The sequence below is a fragment of the Myodes glareolus genome, chromosome 5, assembly GCF_982192425.1.
Source record: "Myodes glareolus chromosome 5, mMyoGla1.1, whole genome shotgun sequence".
NCBI classification, from domain to species: Eukaryota; Metazoa; Chordata; class Mammalia; order Rodentia; family Cricetidae; genus Myodes; species Myodes glareolus.
Genome location: NC_142030.1, coordinates 67,268,695 through 67,290,181, shown reverse-complemented (window position 1 = coordinate 67,290,181; position 21,487 = coordinate 67,268,695). Strand labels below are relative to the sequence as shown.

Here is a 21,487-nt window from a genome sequence, read left to right as displayed (position 1 = left end):
TGACTCACACGGCACTCTTTTCTAGACAAACATGAAATCGCCCTCAAGGTTTGCCTACAGCTTTATCTGAATATTCTTTTTCTATTGTGCTGGACTGATTACGTTCCAACCCTTGTTTCTCAGAATGTTTCCACAAAAGCAGCTGACTGTTTCTAGAATTATCCACTTTATTCAGCTAGTGATGCTTTTTTCTCTCCCTGTGTTTCTGTCAGGACCACACACTTTTCAAAGACTTATTTATTGCATGTTTCAAAATGTAACAGGGTTCAACAAGGAAATTTTTAAGAGATTTTATTCCTGGCTGTTCTTTGTTTTGGATGACTAAGTTCACATTATTAACAATCTTAGGGGGAACTTTACTTTACATAAAATTCACATACCAATTCAATAGATTATCGTGAGCGTACGTTTTTCTTTACTAGGAACCCAGTGTTGCCATTTTTTTTATGTGTAAACTTTTTATTTTTTTTATTGAGCTATATATTTTCTCCACTTCCCTCTTTCCCTCCCCTCTCCCTTTCTACCTTCCCCCCATGATCCCCACACTCCCAATTTATTCAGGAGATCTTGTCTTTTTCTACTTCCCATGTAGATTAGATCTATGTATGTCTCTCTTAGGGTCTTCTTTGTTATCTAGGTTCTCTGGGATTGTGAATTGTGGGCTGATTTTTCTTTGCTTTATGTCTAAAAGCCACTTATGAGTGAGTACTTATCATATTTATCTTTCAGGGTCTGAGTTACCTCATTCAATATGATGTTTTCTAGATCCACCTTTTTGCCTGCAAATTTCAAGATGTCATTATTTTTCCCACTGTGTGGTACTCCATTGTGTAAATGTACCACATCTTCTGCATTCTGCTGTTTTTAGAGTCACTAGTTTTTGTTGGTGCCGTGTTGCTCTTTGTGGTGTTGAGTGTGCGCTAACCTTGCCTACCCATCGTTTCCTCTGATTGGTGTAGATGGGGCTGTGTCTCTGGTGATCACTCTTCCAGGTCCCAGGGAACCCAAGGCTCATATAGTGGCTCCTGGTGGTGGAGTTGGGGCCACATTTCCAATCACCCTAGAGGTTGCTTTGCAATCCCAGAGGTCCTTTGAGCCTGCTGCCATGGAGGTTGCTTGCTTGGACTGCTGCTGGAGGGGTGGAGGTTGGTGGCTCAGGCCTGGTCCCACAAAGGCTTGGGCCTGCTCAGGAGGAGGTCGCTGACTTAGGCCTGCTTTGGTGGCTACGGCCTGTTCTGGCTGGTGGTCGTGCGGAGGTCGCTTGCTCAGGCCTCCAGTGTTGCCATTTTTAATGTCTTTACTATTCCTGTTGTGCTGTCTTATATTTCCTTGAATAAGAAAATGTATTTTTTTTATTCCAAGTTCAGTCAACTCTCAAGAATGTATGTGTTTTATTTCTTCTTTAAGATGGAATCTCTTTTCTGCATGCCACCATGTTTTGTGGGTTTGTCCTGTACTCCACAATGCCTAGTAAGAACACCATCTCCCTAAGATGTTATAGCTCTCCTGTGTGAATGCTATCTTGCCAGGCTCCAGTGGTAGTATTTAGTCAGCTCTTCCAGACCAGCTACTGCCTGTCAAGATAGCAGGGCAGCCAACTTACACACGGACCTCCTGCACGTCCAGTTAGAGGCCCAGGCAAGTCACTCTCTGAATTCAATTGCGTTTCCTTCATCATCAGTTTTCAGGATGAGATCAAAGGCAGTCCGGTCTACATGGTGGCGATACCTTGAGTCTGGACACTGCATAACAATCCAATGCTTTCTCAGTTGTAGAGAGGGGAGCCTGTCCAGTCTACCTTAGCCCATCACCACCTCTCCCGGGTCTGCTGCCTCCACCTTCTGACCAGGGACTGACATCCTCCAAGTGTGCGATGTCACTTTTTAAAATAAATCACTTACTGAGAGTAGCTCCCCGAAAGTCACCTGTGTAAGATACAAAGATGTTATAGGTGTTAAAAGCAAAGGGTGGGCCCCACGTGGATCACTTCATACACAGGGTGTCTGTCCAAGTGCCTGGAGGCAAGATGGTGGCTCGGATTCTAAAATTAACAGAGCAGCTGCACCTGGTGGGTGGTGATACTGCAACTGGCTGAGAACCAGCCTTCCTGCCTCAGGCTGTGTGTGTGTGTGTGTGTGTGTGTGTGTGTGTGCAGGTCAGGGGTCTAGTGGAAATCTGTCTCTTTGAAGAGTTTCCCCAGGAGTTGTGTGTCACACCAGCATGTTCAAAGAGGACAGAAAGTGCCCTCTGTGGCCAAGTGGAAGGGAAGAGAGGGAGGGAAGTACTGGGAAGGGGCTTCGGGAGGGAGGGACTGGTGTGCAAGGAAGCTCTGGGTGGAAGAGACCACCTTTCAGACAGGAGTGAGGTTCAGAGCTGGGGACCGGCCATGGGTCTTGGTGACATGCACAGACAAGCGCTGTAGCAATGTGTCCTAGCTGTAGCTTCCTGCTCTCTAGAGCAGCTCACTGTCCTCCAGGCTAGGACTCTGTTACCAATCCCAGCGACATGGGTGGGGGGCTGTGAAGTTGGAAACACAGGAAGATGGCTTTGGGGCATTTGCTTATGGGGAGATAGCGTATTTGGTAAAGTATTTGCCTCCAGAGCATAAAGACCAGAGTTCAGTTCCCCAGCACCCACGTAAAATGCGATGTGGTGGTCTGGACCTGTAATCCCAGTTCTGGGGAGGCAGAGACACGTGGATCCCTGGGGCTCTATTGCCAGTTAGCCTAGCCTTGGCGAAGCTCCAAACCGATGAGAGGCCCCCGTTTATAACCCTCTAATGAAAGGTCAGAGGAACATGAGGACAGACAACAAGGTGGTCCTCTCGTCTCCAGGTACACATGCCTGAATATCCCAGCACATAGCCCTGAACCAATGTGAACGCACAGACATACACATATCACAGGGTTGGAGGCAGCTTTGTTGATGACCTGGTAGCCAGGGATAGCTCCTGTGGTGAGCTAGCTCCTGAGTCCTTAAACAGTACCCTAAAAATTGAATATTTTACCCAGGTATAGTGGTACATGCCTGTAAGTCTAACATTATGGGGGGTGTGGAGTTAGGACCATCAGTGTTTTAAGACCAGCCTCAGCTACATAGCAAGAGACCAGCCTAGGCAAACTGAGACACTGTCCAAAAATAAATGAATGAATAAGTAAATATCAAAATAGATAAAAAGAAAAAGGAATTTTAAAAAATCCAATATTTACATAGACAAAAAGTGGCATACTAGTGGCTAACGAGATGGCTGAGGGAGCACACGGCTTGTTGTGCCACAGGAGGGCCTGAATTTGGAGCCCGGGCAAACATCAAAACCCCAGTGCGATGGCGTAGGCTCGTAACCCCATCATACCTGACGGGCTGAAGCAGCCGACCCCGGGGCTTGCTAGCCAGCTAGTCTAGCTGAAAAGGTGAACTCCAGGCAGGTGAAAAACTCGTCTCAAAATAAGGTGGAAAGTCTTAGAGAAGAATACTCCCAACACCGACCTCAGGCCTCCGCACGGACATGTGTGAGTGAGCACACACATGTGCAGTCAAGCATGCCCCCCTGCCCCCTCACTTGCAAATAAAATAACAAAATAAAAGTTATATTTAATCTTTTTAACCCAGAACAACCACTGAAACAGTTAAGAAGCTGGAGATGACAATGGGGGGGGGGAAGGACAATAAACAAAATCCTTTGTCATGATTCTCTTAACCAGAGTCGTCTTTGCACTTTCGTTTATGGATTATTATATATACAAATATAATAAGACATAAAGACAGAGACCTCTTTAATGGCAAGGCAGAAGACTCACCAGGTATGTGAAAAGTCAATCCTGGCAGCTGTAGATCATAAATCCAGGAGCATCCATTTCTAGAACTTATTGCAGGGAGGTGCCACCACCATGCCAGACAATCCCGGAAGAAATTCACTAGCAAGATTATAAGTTAATTTTGATGTGGCCTTTGGAAGATGTCTTTCTTTTGAATAAGGAATTCCATGCTCTCTGTAGAGGCTCTTGCAACTGGCTTCATCACCACGATTTGTAGGTGAGGCTGTGCAGAATGGCAGTGGCAGAGAGGAGAAAGCAATCAGCTTTTGGCCAGGGCTCTTAGGAACTAAACTATTTCCCTGGTCTCCTGGATTAGGGCTGGAAAACGCACGCAGAGCTGGATCCTACGGTAAGATCTTGGGAAGGAGAAATCTGAAGGCTGGAGGGACTGGCAATGACATCCAACTGTAACTTTTCAAACAGAACACTCTGTCTAGCTGGAAAAGACCTCTGTAACCGTCTAGTGACCAAGAGGCAGCTTGACTCCATCCGCCCGGTGTGTTATCTGTTCACATATGGCCGCTGGAGCCAGAACCACTGCTGCTCTTCAGCGTGGCTGTGGACCTTCTCTGTCTCTTTGCTTTTCTCCTCCTGCCAAACTGTGCTGTGTGTGACTGCATGGTCGCTTGTGCTTCAGATTGCTCCTAGGCAGCCTGAGCCTCTCATGGGCCGGCCACTTACGGGAACAGAAGAGGGCATTCTGTATGCACACATATCTGAGAATTTACCTAGGGGATCAGAAACCTCCTCGACAGTCCTTGGGCTTGCTTTTCATCCACGTGAATGCAAAGGCAAAAACACATAGCCCAGTAATAACCTGACTTTAGGAAGGGCGTCGCCCACAGTGCTCCACTTGAGGGCACAGAAGAAGAATCTGCTCACCTCTGAGGGCACAGAATAGCAGTCTCTGGTGTGTCCCTTCAGGCTCAGGTCTCAAAGCAGCCTGAAGTGAGGAGCCCAGATGTCTGGGTAGTAAAGTTGCTAAATGAATGAAGAGGTCACAATGAGGGTCGATGGTCGAGACTCAAGGATTCCATTTCCTCTTTTCAGTTGAACATTTGGAGGCCCTTGGTGCCTTTCTTTGTTTCTGCATAAGATTTAAAGAAAACCAGTGTTTTAGAGTAATTCCTTGCACCCTGATGAATGTACATGTTGAGATATGTGCTCAGAACTGAACCCGGGAAATCATTCTGTGAACAAGGTGTGTTTGACCCTATTTCACAAGTGAGGATTCTGTTACTAGAGTCTCTGGGAGGTTAAGTGACCTAGTGAAAGTCTGCATGCTGAGTGCTAATAAGCTATGAACCTGGGACTTCAATCTAGACTGCTGATAGAAAGTCTGCTGGATTTCTTTATGGAAAAGAACAGTCTCTCTCTCTCTCTCTCTCTCTCTCTCTCTCTCTCTCTCTCTCTCTCTCTCTCTCTTTGTCCCCCATACCCTTGTGTGTGTGTGTGTGTGTGTGTGTGTGCACGCGCGCACACACTCCTGAGAGTGACCGAGGGCCTCATGCAAGCAAAACATATTCTACCATTCAGCTGCTTAGCTTCTAACCTTGAGGAAGAACCAAATGGCATTTTAAAAATTAAGGTTTGAGATAAAGAATGAAAAAAAAGCTTTGATTGTTTTAAGTCATAGTATCTGTAAGTCTTAGATTTCTACATGTGATAAAAATGAAACTGAAAGGCATCAGTTGAAAAGAAATCTCACAAATGCATAGTGTATTGCTCAGGCACTCACAAAATGAAAAAGAAGTGGAAATATGGTGCCAGCCGTCATCTGTGTATAAGCGGCGGGGGATGTTCACTTGGAGGGATGCCCAGGAGAGTTTGTTGTGTGCATGTGCGCGCGCACACTCACACTCACACACACATTAGTAAGCTGGCTTTCCAAGATGGAAGTTCTCGGAAACATGAAGATGTAAAAGGATTATGGCCCAATTAAAGAGGGCTATTCATGAAGGAAATATGAATTTTCAATGGACTAAAACAGTCTTTCCAAAAAAAAAATCCCCTGATTCTTTTGTGGTACACAAACATAGAAAATTTATTTCCCATTTTCTGGAAGGAAGAAAGCAGGAAGGAAGGAAGACAGGAAGAATGCAAGGAAGGAAGGAAGAAAGCAAGGAAGGAAGGAAGGAAGGGTCTCATTTAACTCCAGTTAATGCCAGATTTAAGAAGAGTTAAGGCATAACATAATTATGTTTTAGATGTCTCAAGAAGGTCCCACCATCCCAGAGAACTGGTTCCCTCGAAGAGACTGTAACCACCAACTTCAATTATTGTGCAGTGAGAATTCAGGAGGCAGCTTTGAATCAAGATATTTCTCTCGACATTGCTGGAACTGCTTGGTTTGATCTAGACAGTCATGGTTTCTAAGGCTATTCTGGAAAGACACTTATCCTACCAGTGAGGTCACCTGGTGAACAGGTGCTCCGGGGAGAAGGCACATGATCTTCCTCGCAGCATGTGACTTTTGAATTTGACAATTTTCCTAGTTGCTTTTCCACAGGGGGCTCTCAGGTGCTTAAGATGTCAGAGCCGTGAATGTGTTTGGGTGAGAATCTTGGAGACTGCAGTGAAAAACAGAACGTGTTGCCTCTTCCGGCAGAGAAACATTTGTGTTCTTAGAATCTGTATGCCAGGGGACCCCAGAGACATTCTAAACTCTGTTGTGGGAGTAACTTCCGCTGCCTCAACCAATAATCACTGAAGCAGGAGCCCACAGTGCAGCGGGGAGCAACTTCCGCTCCGTCAGCCAATAGCTGCTGAAATACCAGCCCACTGGGGCGTGGTATATTTCTCTTTTAAAAAGAGAAGCAGTTCCGGATAAGGCCCTCTTGGTTCCGGCTCTTGGTTCCGGTGCTCGGTCTGGGCTGCTGCTCCCGGCTCCTGCTCCAGCGACTAGGCTCCCTTCCTGACGGTTTATGGTGTATGTAAGTTTTACCCCCCGCCAAATAAATAACCCCTTAAAACATAACTGGTGTGGGATTGATTCGTTAATAATTGGCGCCCAGCGTTTGGTTTAAGAACCGCCCCACCCCGCCCCCACCCCCAGCTCGGCCTCCCAGGATACACAGGTCCGGACAGTCTCTGCCGGCTTACTTTGCCCTGTTCGGCACGGATTTTTAAATTTCTCCTTGCAGCGTGAGTCAAAGAGCTCACAGCGCAAGCTCCCTTTGAAGTTCCAGCAAGCTGTTTGAAACCCATAACTGATTAGGAGTGCTGAAAGCAGCTTGACCCTTAATCCCAGCACAGGGACAGGGGGCCCAAAGCACTAGGCCTCTTTAGCAACAGCGCAGTGGCTGTGTCACGACCCTCTGCATCCGGTTGAACAGAGCAGCAGGGCCTTGTTTATTGCCTTGTTTATTGGCCACTAGAAGCTCTCTGACCTTTTGTGATCTGTGGATTTAACCTCTGGATTTGAGTGTATATATTCTAGAGTTTACTTCCTCAATCAACACCACTGCCACGTGGATTCAGGTGCGCCCCACCTCCTACTGGCAGGCAACGGTCATTACAGGTAAGATTTTTCTTTTCGGTTGAAAATAAATACATACATACATACATACAAGTACAATTTCCTTTGATTGAAAATGTCGGAAAATATTACTATCCAAAAGTTCAATGGTTTTTTCAGTTGCGCTATGGAGGATATTCTGAAGGATGTCTCAGATATTCCTCTTACTTTGTTATTCCTGGGATCTGTTGCTTTTCTGGTGTTTGACTATTTTATAAGAAAGATACAGTCCTTACAGACTGAATCTACAATGCTGAGGGCAGAGATTAAAACCTTAAGAACAATTCAGACTGATACCAACCTCCTCAAAAAAGAGTTTGGAGATTTCAAGGAGGAAACTAGATCAGAGTTTGGAGTTTTCAAGCAGGAGACTAGATCAGAGTTTGGAGTTCTCAAGGAGGAGAATAGATCTTTGTTTGATATGACTCGGTCAACTGGCCAAAATATCAAGAAGGTACAGTCTGATATTGCTTCTTTAGAAGGGAGCGTCACTGCCCTGGAGGAGGGGACAACCAAAATGACGCATAACCTCCAGTCCATGACTGTAAGTGCTGAAACATTAGCTGAGAGGATTATAACCATTGAATGTGAAAATCGAACTTTATCAAAAGGGTATGATAGATTAATTGACAGGATTTCCATACAAGAAGGCACAGTACATGCCATGAGGATTATGTCCAAGGAGGATATCGTGTCTCTGACGGACAAGCTCCATGCCTTAGAATCGTTAATGAAGGCTTTGGAGCATAATACTGGACAGGAGATTCAGGACTTAAAGAAGGCAATGGTGAGCAGATTTAATAAGATTGAGGAAATCATAGACTCTGATGAACAGGAGCAAAAGGTAGAAAGGCAACCTTCACCTCAAAAAACTCTCAGTCTACATAGAGTTATACCTGCCTTTCCAGTAATAACATCAGAAAAGATAACTGGCTCCAAAAACCCTAAGGTCGTTAAAGAACATACATGGGAGCCTATACGTATGAATGATCTGAAAGAATTTAAACAAGCAATTGTGAATTATGGACTACATTCATCCTTTGTTAGGGAGATGTTAAAATCCTGGGCTCTGAGCAACAGGGCCACCCCTAAAGATTGGAACCAGCTCACATCAGCTGTCCTTGAGAACGGACCTTTATGGCATTTCAAATGCCTATTCAAACAAGAGGCCAGACTTTTACAACAACAAGAATCAGCGAAAGGAATTGAGGTTTCTCTAGATCAAATTCTAGGGGAAGGACCTTACTCTGATCCTCAGGAACAAGCTCTTTATGATGAAAACATTTTATCCATATGTGCTACAGCAGCTCTAAGGGCCTGGGACAGGGTTCAAGACTCAGGTCAGAGAGTAGAATCGTATGTCAGGGTCAAACAGGGTCAGAGAGAACCCTTTAGTGACTTTTTGCAACGACTAACTAAGGCTGTACAAATAGGGATACCTGATCCAGAAGCAAGAAATATAGTAATTGAGTCTTTGGCTTATGAGAATGCCAATGTAGAATGCAAAAGGATCCTGGGGCCTTTAAAGCTCAGATCAGCGCCTTTGGACGAATGGGTTTTACATACAATGAATGTTGATACATTTGATTATGGCAATGAAACATGGGTACAAGAAGCAATTTCCAAAGGTAAAAGGAGACATCAGATTACAAAATGCTTTCATTGTGGCAAAATGGGACACATGAAAAGGGACTGCAGACAATGGAAGTCCAGGAATAATGCCTCTTCTAGGAATAACAGGAATAGGAGGACTCAGCCTTCAGGTTTATGTAGGAGATGTGGAAAGGGCAGGCATTGGACGAATGAGTGTAGGTCAACAAGAGATAAACAGGGCAACCCGTTGCCATCGGGAAACTCAATAGGGGGCCTCTCGAAGGCCCCCATGGCAAATGTGGTCCAGTCATTTCCGATCACTGCAGAGAACATGCCTCTTCAGGGAAATTAGAATGCCCCATGCCTGCTGTTAAAAGCAATAACGGCCTGAAGGATGAGTTAAATGTGGTGAATGAATCAAGAAATCTAAGAGGACAAAGTAAACGAATATTCTGGCAGACTTCTATAAATGAACAAAGGCCACAGCTAAGAGTGTGTGTAAATGGCAAACTTATTACTGGCTTACTGGACACAGGTGCGGATGTAAGTATCATTACACCAGAGTCTTGGCATCCACATTGGCCTCTTCAGGAGGTAGATATTCAGTTCTTAGGAATTGGAACCCTATCTCGAGTAAGACAAAGCACGAGATGGGTCAATTGTATAGGTCCAGACGGACAAATAGGAAAACTAAGGCCATATGTAGCAAATATTGCAGTGAATTTATGGGGCCGTGACCTATTGCAGCAATGGAATACCCAAATTAACATTCCTGCTGCTTCCAGAGCCCATATTTCTGAGGACAATATTACAAGATATTACAGATGGCGGAAACCAGCCATTAGAGCTATACAAGAACACAACACAATTGATGGCTCTTCAGAGGTACCAACAGCCATGCCTCTACAATGGTTGACTGAGAAACCAATATGGACTAAACAGTGGCCTTTAGCTGAGGAAAAGTTACAGGCTTTAGAACAGCTGGTACAAGAGCAATTAGATGCTGGACATATAGAATAATCTACCAGCCCTTGGAACTCTCCTGTTTTTGTTGTTAAGAAAAAATCTGGTAAATGGAGAATGGTGACAGATCTTAGAGCTATCAACAAGGTTATTCAACCTATGGGCCCTCTGCAATCTGGAATTCCTCTGCCCTCCCTGTTACCAAAGGGATGGCCTCTTATAGTTATTGATCTGAAAGATTGTTTCTTCACTATACCATTACAAGAAAAAGATAGAGAAAAGTTTGCCTTCACAGTGCCTACCTATAATAACTCTCAGCCTGCAAGGAGGTACCAGTGGACCGTCCTCCCACAGGGAATGTTGAACTCTCCCACCCTGTGCCAATATTTTGTAAGCCAACCATTGAAAATTATACGCAAACAATTTCCTAAGTCCATAATATACCACTATATGGATGATATCCTGATATCTGATCAAAACAAAGATACCTTAGAAAGGCTGTTTGAAGAAGTAAAACTAGTATTACCTAAATGGGGATTGCAAATTGCTCCTGAAAAAATTCAGAGAGGAGATTCTGTTAATTATTTAGGTTATAAAATAGGCTTACAAAGAATTAAGACTCAAAAGGCACAAATCAGGAGAGACCGGTTATGAACGCTTAACGACTTTCAAAGATTATTAGGAGACATTTCCAGTCTACGACCAGCTGTTGGGATAACACCTGATCTAATAATTCATTTAAACAAAACCTTAGATGGTGACAAAGATTTGAATAGTCCCAGAGAGTTAACATCTGAAGCAGAAAAGGAACTGATGATGGTTGAGGAAAAATTACAGGAGGCACATGTAGATAGGGTGGATCCAAATTTTAGTTGCGTTCTAGTTATATTGCCTTCCAGAATTTCTCCTACAGGAATTTTAATGCAGAGGGAAGATACTATTTTAGAATGGATTTTTTTACCACACAAACCAAGTAAAAAATTAAAAACTTATGTGGAAAAAGTCTCTGAATTGATTATAAAAGGAAAATTGAGACTTCGTCAATTAGCAGGTATAGACCCATCAGAAATTATAGTGCCTTTCACTGCTGATGAGATAAAAAAGTTGTGGGAAGACAATGAACCATGGCAAAGATCTTGTTCTAATTTTTTGGGAGAAATCAATAACAATTACCCAAAAAGCAAGAGACTTAACTTTATAAAGAGAACTTCTTGGATCCTCCCTCGAATTGTCCGTGATGCTCCAATAACCGGAGCTCATACATTTTATACCGATGCTAATAAATCAGGGAAAGCAGGTTACAAATCAGAAGAATTGAGTAAAGTGGAACAAAGTCCTTATGATTCTGTCCAGAAAGCAGAATTATATGCCATCCTTATGGTGCTTAGGGATTTTAAAGAACCTCTTAATATAATTACTGACTCACAATATGCAGAAAGAGTTATTTTGCATATTGAAACTGCTGAATTTATACCTGATGATACAGAACTGACCTCATTGTTTATCCAGGTACAAGACATGATCAGAAACAGGCTCTGCCCTATGTATATAACGCATATCCGATCCCATACAGGTCTGCCAGGTCCTCTAGCACAAGGTAATGCAGATATTGATCAATTATTGATTGGTAGTGTGCTGGAGGCATCTGAATTTCATAAAAAACATCATGTCAATAGCAAAGGCTTGAAAAAAGAGTTTTCTATTACATGGCAACAAGCTAAGGAGATTGTAAAGAAATGCCCTACTTGCTCTTTTTATAACCAAACACCATTGCCTGCAGGGACTAATCCAAAGGGTATTAAAAGGAATGAAATTTGGCAGATGGATGTGTTTCACTTTCTAGAATTTGGCAAATTAAAATATGTACATCACACCATTGACACTTATTCAGGCTTTCAGTGGGCAACTGCTTTAAGCTCTGAAAAAGCTGACTCAGTAATCACGCATTTATTAGAAGTTATGGCCATTATGGGTATACCTGCACAAATAAAAACAGATAATGGTCCAGCTTATGTATCTAGGAAAATGAAACGATTTTTTGCTTATTATAATATTAAGCATGTTACAGGTATACCATACAATCCTACAGGTCAAGCAGTTATAGAAAGATCAAATCGTACTATAAAGGATATGCTAAACAAACAGAAAGGGACAAAAGATACCCCCAGAAATAGATTGCATAATGCTTTATTAACCTTGAATTTTCTTAATGCTAATGAGAAAGGAACAACAGCAGCAGAGAGGCATTGGATAATGGAAAAAACTTCTGAACTAAACCAACCTGTTTATTTCGAAGACGTGCTGACCTCTCAATGGAGGCCAGGAGATGTGCTACGTTGGGGAAGGGGTTTTGCTCTTGTTTCCACAGGAGAAGAAAAGTTGTGGATACCATCAAAATTAATACAGGTTCGATTTGAAGAGGAGAAACCTCTTGGAAAGGAGAAATGACAGCTCATCCACAATGATGATATTCATACAGTTGGTAAGAAAAACATATAGAATGGGGGCAGGGTTCTGTTCTTATCTCCACAGGAAAACACTGATTTTTGAAAAGTTCAAGGGACCCTGGATATCTGAATACTGACAGACGGAAAATAATGGCACAATAAGGACTATCAAGAAAACTGAATAGGTTCTGTAAGTAAAATATACTAAATCATATTTCTAAATTTATAGAGCTGGTTTTAGAGTTGGACTCTGGCTCAGTCCCTCTCTAATTCCAAGCCTGTTGTTAAAAGAAAAACCCAGAATTTCTGGAGTTTCTGTCTCATGTCAAGAGCCATGATATGGGACAGAAAGAAATATGAGTTTAGAAAACATTTTTACTTTTCTTCATATCTATCATACCTTTCAGTGAATATATCTATCATGTCTTTCATTGAATATATGTATGTCTGTATATGTCTATATGATTAATATATGATTATATATTATTATAATCATATAATATATGATATTAATATATGATTAATATATATGATTAATGTTTAAGTTTTCCACAATGAACAATAAGTTTTTCCTGCAGTGACATTTGAAGTTTCCAGGAAGAAGATGGGGCCCCATAACAACAACTCCACCTGGTTGATATGACATCATGATACTGATAGCGCTACTACAAGACCTGTTTTGAGTACCAGCTGCACAAGACGATTCCAACGTGGTTAGCTGAAATGATGCACATCTTGTACAACATTCTGGCCAGTCCTCCACAAAATACTCAGAGACTATTTGCAATTTTAAAAGACATTGATCTTGAAATTTAACCATCATTTTGCTTTCACAGGATCCCCCAGAAAGAACGTCGCCCCCATGACAGCTGGAAGTAATTCTAGAGAACGATGTCCCCTCTCCCAGTAAAGTTTGTCCTTGGGTTTAGGGACATCATTTAGGGGTTGGTTATAATTAGTATAGGGTTGAGGGTTGGGGGAGGAATTTTATAAGCGCAGGAATCCAAAAAAAAAAAAGAGGGATAATTGGATTATGGGATAATAGCTTTGTACTTGTGAGTTATTGTTTTTAGACAAATATATTGGTATTGATTCTTATATATTAATACAAACTTAAATTATGTTGACTATTTTAGGCATGCATGCTTCTACCTCTGTTTAAAATATTTTTATGTATTGACATATATATATTGTATTGATATATGTATATTTTACCATATTGCATTGTACACTTCTACCTCTGATTAAGATACTTATATATTGTTTATGTATTGATATATATATTTACCATATTGCAATGTATACTTGCACATTGTTTATACTTGGAGGTCATGTTGTCCCCATTTATTGCACAGTTGTTTACTATTTTAGTCTTTAAGTTAGATAGATATTGAGAATAATATAGATCAATAGTCATCTAAGTTTGTCATTTATCATTAAACTAATCAGGTTCTTTAGATACATAGACATTATATTCAGTATAGATAGATAATCTTCAACCTCTTCAAAGAGCTGTAGAAAATGGCCTTTAATCTAACTCAGAGTTCTGTGGTAGGGAGACACAATCACTCCTGGCAACACTGATCTATTCCTGAGAGAATGTTGAGCACCAAAGACACTCCACCTGGAGCCTTTCTTCTTGGCAGAACTGGCCTTTGGGTAAAGAAATGCCCATACCTCAACTACTGACAGAGTTACAGAGTATCCGTAAATGGATAAAACAGGACTGTCATATCCTGCCAAGACAGGATAAGATAGTTTTGAAAAGTTCCTTGCCTTTGAAAATGGTATGTCAGTTACGTTAGGCCTTAGCCAAAGTTGGTTGCTTCAACGCTGCAAACGTGATTCTGGGTGTTTGCCCAGGTAGCCAATTGTCTCTGTGATTTGTTACATGTTCTGGAAGTTTGATTGCACTTCCTAATTACTCAGGTAACATTATTTCCCTTCTCAGATCTTTGATGGGATTGAAGATTATATAAACGTAGTTACTTTCTTTTCATGACGTGGCCAAGTTATTTTCTTATACAAGACTTAAGCTAGTTAAAATAGGATATTTGTATTTATTGTATATAATTGTGTAGGTTTGTACTTGTTGTATATAATTTCATAGTAGGCTTAGAACTCTCTTACTTAAACAAAAGGGGGAGGTGTTGTGGGAGTAACTTCCGCTGCCTCAACCAATAATCACTGAAGCAGGAGCCCACAGTGCAGCGGGGAGCGACTTCCGCTCCGTCAGCCAATAGCTGCTGAAATACCAGCCCACTGGGGCGTGGTATATTTCTCTTTTAAAAAGAGAAGCAGTTCCGGATAAGGCCCTCTTGGTTCCGGCTCTTGGTTCCGGTGCTCGGTCTGGGCTGCTGCTCCCGGCTCCTGCTCCAGCGACTAGGCTCCCTTCCTGACGGTTTATGGTGTATGTAAGTTTTACCCCCCGCCAAATAAATAACCCCTTAAAACATAACTGGTGTGAGATTGATTCGTTAATAATACTCGGCAGCGTCTGCGGTAGCTCCCGAGAACTCACCCTGGATATTCATGCCAGTGCACGCCTCTCCCTGGTGTGCGGGCTAAAGGGATGGGGGTCACCTTGGAGACTAGTGAAAATTCCAGCCTTCCTCTCTCTTGCTTACTCTCTTTTGTTCCTAATTGGTTTTGAATATGCTATTCATAGGTGCAGTGAATTTATGCTTGGTGTTTTCTGAGCTCCCTGAACCTGTGGTGTGGCGTAACCCACTAACTCATGAGTGGCTATTGCCGTTTCTTCTTTTTGTTCCGGTGCCCTCTGTTATGCACGTGCTGTGCCTTTGATGGTTGTCCACATATCTTGGGTATTTCCTTCTATTTGGTTCTCCGTGGGATTGTTCTGTCTGTTTTCAAACTTCTTTTATATGCCTTGTTATTTTTCTCTTGATAGCAGGGCATGATGTGCAGGGCAAGGAAAGACGGTCAACGGGCCTTTAGTCGCACGGAGGTAGGCAGAGGGCAGGAGGAGGATTCTGTGGTGCTAGGGTTGGGTCTCTTAGTTCTGGGGTCTCTGCGCTGTGAACCTCGCAAGCCCCTTAGTGCTGCCCTCTCACTGAGTTCTGTAGGGAAGTTGGAATTGTCTGTATCCGCCTGTTCGTCTCTTCAACTCTAGGGACAGTGGTTTCTCTGTGTGTCGGGATGCCCAGAGTTGCTGGAGCATCTCCCGTAAGATCGGTTAAACAATGATAATATTCTAGCAACTTAGCTCTGCTAAACAGTTTCTTCTGAGGGAAGGCTCTTATAAACAGAATACTCTGGCCTTTTTCAAGATGGTTCCTCTCTCCTCCCCTGAAAGCCTGAAGGGTTTTCCTGTGATGTGTAACGTGGGAATCCCATTGAGATCCTTCCTAGAGGATAATCTTGCAGAACAGAACTTCTGATATCTGTGTCCCACTTGAGGTTTTGACTCTCAGACCTGCTCACAGGAGCCGCCTGCACTCATCAGACACAGTTCAGATCTGCTCTGTGTGTCCTAAAGACAGCTCTGCTGATGAGTCTCCGTATGGTGGCGGTGTGGAGAGTCTCTGTCACTACCTGCCATTCTCCAATTTCAGGGACGGTTATTTTCTCAGTGACCTCAAATCTTTTACAATATTAAGAGCTGCATTTTCAATTTACTAAGGGTTGAATATCAACTTATATGCAAGACCACCCTTATAGCAAACCTAAAGTCTCCTTTGCTACTTCTATTGAAGTCACATTATAAGTTGCCTTCTGTAAAAACCCATATAGCAAGAAACTGAGAGAGGTCTTCAATCAACGACTTCTGAAAAACAGGCTCTTATTCCACCTGACGACCTTATTGTAAAATTTGGAGAGAGTGTGTCTTACTTAGGGCTTCTATTGCTATGATGGAATACCATGACCAAAAAGCAAGCTAGGGAGAAAGGGGCTTATTTGGCTTATACTTCCACATCACTGTTCATCATCAAAGCAAAGTCATGACAGGAACCCAAGCCAGGCAGGAACCTAGAGGCAGGAGCTGATGCAGAGGGCATGGAGGATGCTGCTTACTGACTTGCTCCTCACAACTCACTCAGCCTGCTTTCTTATAGAACCCAGGACCACCAGTATAGGGATGGAACCATCCACAACAGGCTGGGCCCTCTCCCATCAGTCACTGGGATTAAGAAAGAAAATTCCAAAAATCCTCCATAAAGCAACATAGTCAGGTCTGTCACAGCAATACCTCACTATCCTGGTACCAACTTGACTTAGAGTTTCTATTGCTTGGACAAAACACCAAGACCAAAGAGTAAGTTCCGGGGGAGAGGGGGTTATTTGGCTTACATTTACACATTGTAGTCCATCACTGAAGGAAGTCAGGACAGGAACCAAACAGGGCAGGAACCTGGAGGCAGGAGCTGATGCAGAGGCCACAGAGGAGAGCTGCTTACTGGCTTGTTCCCCATGGCTTGCTCAGGATGCTTTCTTATAGAGTGGTGTGGGAGAATTGTCTATATTCTATCAATTATATTTTGATGTTACAGAATGGTGCCCATGTGGATAACTACATCCACAGAAAACCTGAGAAAGCTTGGGAAAGAATAGAGTAAAGCATGTTTTCTTGGTAGCAGCAATTTCTCAGGTCTGCTCTGCTTGCTAGAGGCAAGCAAGTGCTCTCATCTAAGAGAGGCTTCCTGACTCAGATTTAGCTGCAAAACCTTGCAGTTCCTTTAAGAGGTCCTGCCACAAAACACTTAAACAGTGTTGATGAAAAGCTGAACACATGCTTTTTGGTTTTTAGCTGTAGCAGGAAAAAAGCTGCGCTGTTTTAAAATGCTGACTTTCTGGGCCATCCTGCCAGGGCAAACTCTGACTCTTTCAGGCAGGCAGTCTGACTACAAAGCACTTGAGTGTGGTCTGTGAGCAGAATGCTGCAGTTTGCTTGCTGGCAGGGACCTTGAAACTCCATAGAGTTGTGGCAATAAACATGGCTACAGCCGGTACCTCCACCATGAGGCTGGAATCACAGAAAGCTAAGGAATGGGCTGGATCCAGCTGTCAAAGACACGGCTTTAATCCTACCCATATTGCTTAGTAAATTAAAGGCTCATGTGGTCAGAAAAAGAGAGAGCTATACAGTAAAGATAGATTCAAAGATGAAGAAAACCTCTAAATGGTTTACTATGTGTTAAAAATATATGCAGGCTAAAGGTTAAGGTCCTAAAAAAATGAAAGGAAGAAAGAAAGAAAGAAAGAAAGAAAGAAAGAAAGAAAGAAAGAAGTTGGGTGTGGTGGTACATACTTTTAACCCCAATGCTTGGGAGGCAGAGGCAGACAGATCTCTGTGAGTTCAAGGTGTGGTAGCACACACCTTTAATCCCAAAACTTGGGAGGCAGAGACAGACAGACCTCTGTACATTCAAGGTGTGGTGGCACACACCTTTAATCCCAGCACTGGGGAGGCAGACAGACAGATCTCTGTGAGTTCAAGGATAGCCTGGTCTACAGAGGGAATTCCAAGACAAAGATACACAGAGAACCTGTCTCAAAAACCAAAAGTTAAAAGTAAAAATAAAAGAAATACAGGTTAAAGTAAAGCCACATAAAGATGGAAAATACACAGAGAATCTTGATACTGTATACTATTATGCTCTCTTTGAATTGTTTGAATGCTGAGGAAGGAGCAACAGCTGCTAAAAGATATTTGCTTATAAATGCTGCTGAATTAATCCAAGATAGTTATTTTGAAAATACCTTAGCTTCAAAATTAAAGTCAAAAGGTATGTTACTTTGGAGAAGAGGATTTGCTTTTGTTTCTACAGGAAATGAGAGGCTGTGGATTCATTCTGAGCTAAGAAAAATCAAGTTTGATCAAGGAAGACTACCTGAAAAATCTCCGGTAGGAACAGATGGCCCAGATGTCTGAGTTCTACATCCAGAACAGATTCAAGACTGCTGCCTGAGATGATCAAGACTCCCAGGATACTTCAGTCAGGACTTGATTATAACTCTAAATTTTCTTTAGGTCTCCATAAGATTATCAGTGCCCCCAACCAGCTGAAAGTAGCCTGGAATACTACACTCACATTCCCAACAAATGAACTATGGATATTTTTCTTTGTTTTAAAAAAAAAGAGGGGGAAGTGGTACAGGAGAATTGTCTGTATTCTGTCAATCATGTTTTAAATAAATGTTGATTGGTCATGCAGGAAGAATAGGTGGACCAGCCAGACAGGAAGTAGAGGTGGGGTGATGAGAACAGGAGTTTTCTGGGAAGCAGGAAGCTCCCTCTGCAGTTCTGCCCAGACCACCAAAGAAGCAGGATGAGAGCTGCCCCACTGAGAAAGATACTGAGCCATGCGGCTAACATAGATAAGAATAATGGGTTAATATAAGCTACAAGAGCTAATAAGAGCCTGAGCTAATGGGCCAATCAGTTTTATAACTTATAGAGATCTCTGTGTGATTTTCTTTGGGGCTTGCTGACTGTGGGGAACTGGGCAGGACATAAACCCCAACAAGCAGGCCCTCATGTTACAATATAAAAAGGATGGCACCACCCACAATGGGCTGGGCCTTTCCACAACAATCACAGCTTAAGACAATGCAAGACAACACTGTATGGACCTGCCTACAACCTGATCATATGAAGGCATTTTCTCAACTGAGGTTCCCTCCTCTCTGATGACTCTAGCTTATGTTAAATTGACATAAGACTAGTCATGGCAGGAAGCCAGGCATGAAACTTGATTACTCGGGACTTGAGAATGGCAACGAAGTGGTGACAGAGGCTGGGAACTAAGCCTCAGTCTAAGGAGTCTGACATCTGCTGGAGACTTGCTTGATTCCAGGAGCTTCTCCCTGCTTCCATCTAGCGTCAAGAGGATTATGTTACATGGTGAATGGATCAGGGGACACACACCGATGTGTTTTAGGAGCTCTTAAGGGAACGTTATTTGACCCAATTTAGTGCTTTATAAATAAAAACTAAAGCCACTTAGAAACTTAGCCCAGATTTTTGTCTTCTTTGGCCACATTGTGGTTATTTTCTTATGACATCAAGTGACTGGTACGGAGGCAGGCGGCTCCTCCAGAGGAGCAAGACCTCGGTTTGGCCCAGGTCTCCACAGTCTTCACTACCGTGACTGCATGGGAACTCATTCTGTTTTACTCACATATCCTCCTGGCTGTGATAGTCATCTGAGATTTTACCCCCAGGGAACTGAAGAACTACCCTAACCAGATGAAAGCACATCATAATACAAAAGACCCAAATTCTCATACTTAGAATGCACTTTCTTAATACCTGGAAGAGGATGCTTCTAATCTCCCTGAATACCTGCCTGCTCTGTTTGGTTCTCTCTCTCATTACATTTTCAAGAGTTCCTATAATCAAAATTGCCTGAAAGAACAACTGCACTTACATAATTAGCATAATAATATTGGCCGGGATAAATTAGCATCCGACAAACAGAGAAAACGGAGGGGACCGTTTCTCATTAATGGACCGGGGTCAGGTGATGTAGATTATATCCAGAAATGCTAGTTTGGTCGAAAGTAATCTGCTCTGATTAAAATAGAAATGAAGTCACTGAATTGTAACAGCTGCTGAGCTGGCTGCTTCTCTAGGAGGAGACAGGGGAGTGGGGGCGACTGGCGATGGTGCCCGGGAGCCACATCCAAGATGCTCAGTGGAGTTCCCGTCTTGCCCCCCAGTCAAGCTACTCACCAGTCTAACGAATGTTCCTAGTTTGACTCAGCTGATGTCTTGGAGTTCTGCATCTCCCATGCATTCCTTTTTAATGTGTCCCTACACAAATGAGCACGTGACACAAACCCGTCCTGCGTACAGCTGTTCTGTATAGTCTGATGGAACACGCGCTTCCTCAAAAGATCACTTGCAGCCAGTAAACACTAATTTCTAGTTTGGCTTAATTGCTGTTTTCCTCTCCCAGGCGAGCAGGTGACTTCTACTCTCACGCTCCATGTCTCCCACTCTGGGGACAGTGGGAATGAGAGCGCGAGCTGAGGGTCTTTGTAGAGGACTTTTTATCAAGGTGGAGGCAGACGGGCGAGAGGTTCTGAGAGTAAGTGGCTTGGTAGCCATCTGCCTTCCGGGCAGTCTTCTGAATGTCACAAGGGATCATGGGTTAGAGTCATATGAAAGGGTTGACTCTTAAAAACCACGGGGAGAGGCAAGAAGAAAGAACACAGGTCCATAGAGAGCTGCTAATTAGACAGAGGCACGGCTGTAGGAGGCTGTAAGGCTCCAACTCACCGTGCAGACAGACTCTGGGATCTCTGCAGTCTGGCAATTGTTTATATGGTGAGATTAAGGCAAAATGTTGATCCTTAGGAAAAGGGACCAATTCACTTGCTGTTAGTGCCCTGCACTAACTTAATCAATAGATACTCACGCCTCCTGCACTCAGAGACCTTGTCTGGTAATTACTAAGTAATGTCCCACTGTCACCTGCAGTTATTTGTTTGATTTTTGTTTGCTTCGTTCTGGGACAGGGTTTAGCTTTGTAACCCAGGCTGGCCTCAAACTCACAATTCCCTCTCCTAAGGGCAGGGATCCCAGGACTGAACTGCACACCCATCTCTTGCTCTCAGTGTGAAGTTTCTGATGATCTCTCTCCTCCCATGCTTTCTTTCCACTTGGACTGAAATCTTCCAAGCTGCCTCTCAAGCTGCATCTGGGTCTGAGAGGAGCAGAGTGAAAACACATGCGAAGGCCCCGGGACAGTGGTCCAGCTCACAGTGCTAGCTCGTGCACTCGCCACATTCTGGTTTTGCTGGCTTGCAACAATTGTTTCTAATGTGACCTAAAGTCCCCCACCTCCCTGTACAGTCTCTTTCAGATAGTAAGAGGAGACAGATGTCCCATGGGATGTGAGACACTATCAGAATCCTACCGTTTATCCCACAATTCCTCTTCCTTTCTCTCATTCGAAACATGGGCATTACCTCCATTGAGCCCAAGTCTGGATGCTCAGTTCCTGATGGTTTTCTTTTAAATAATTCATACTTGGTGAGATGTGCAGTTTGGGGAGAAAAACAAGGAAAGAAAGGACTCCAAGTAACCGAGGGGAGACATAGATTTTCTAGTGTGGGACAATTGTGCTGATGAGGGCGGGGTAGAGCTGCCCAGACGAGATTGACAAAAGGGGGCGGGAAGTGAC

At 43.2% G+C, this 21,487-nt stretch overlaps 1 long non-coding RNA gene across 1 annotated transcript; it reads right to left on the bottom strand.

The window, feature by feature from the left end:
- Positions 1–274: 274 nt before the first annotated feature.
- On the bottom strand, positions 275–20,363 carry LOC146894936 (uncharacterized). The gene is made up of 3 exons (XR_015001370.2): positions 20,032–20,363; positions 3,798–4,902; positions 275–1,925 (listed from the first exon to the last, which is right to left on the bottom strand). It is a non-coding gene; the product is annotated as an uncharacterized LOC146894936 (long non-coding RNA).
- Between the last annotated feature and the right edge of the window lie 1,124 nt (positions 20,364–21,487).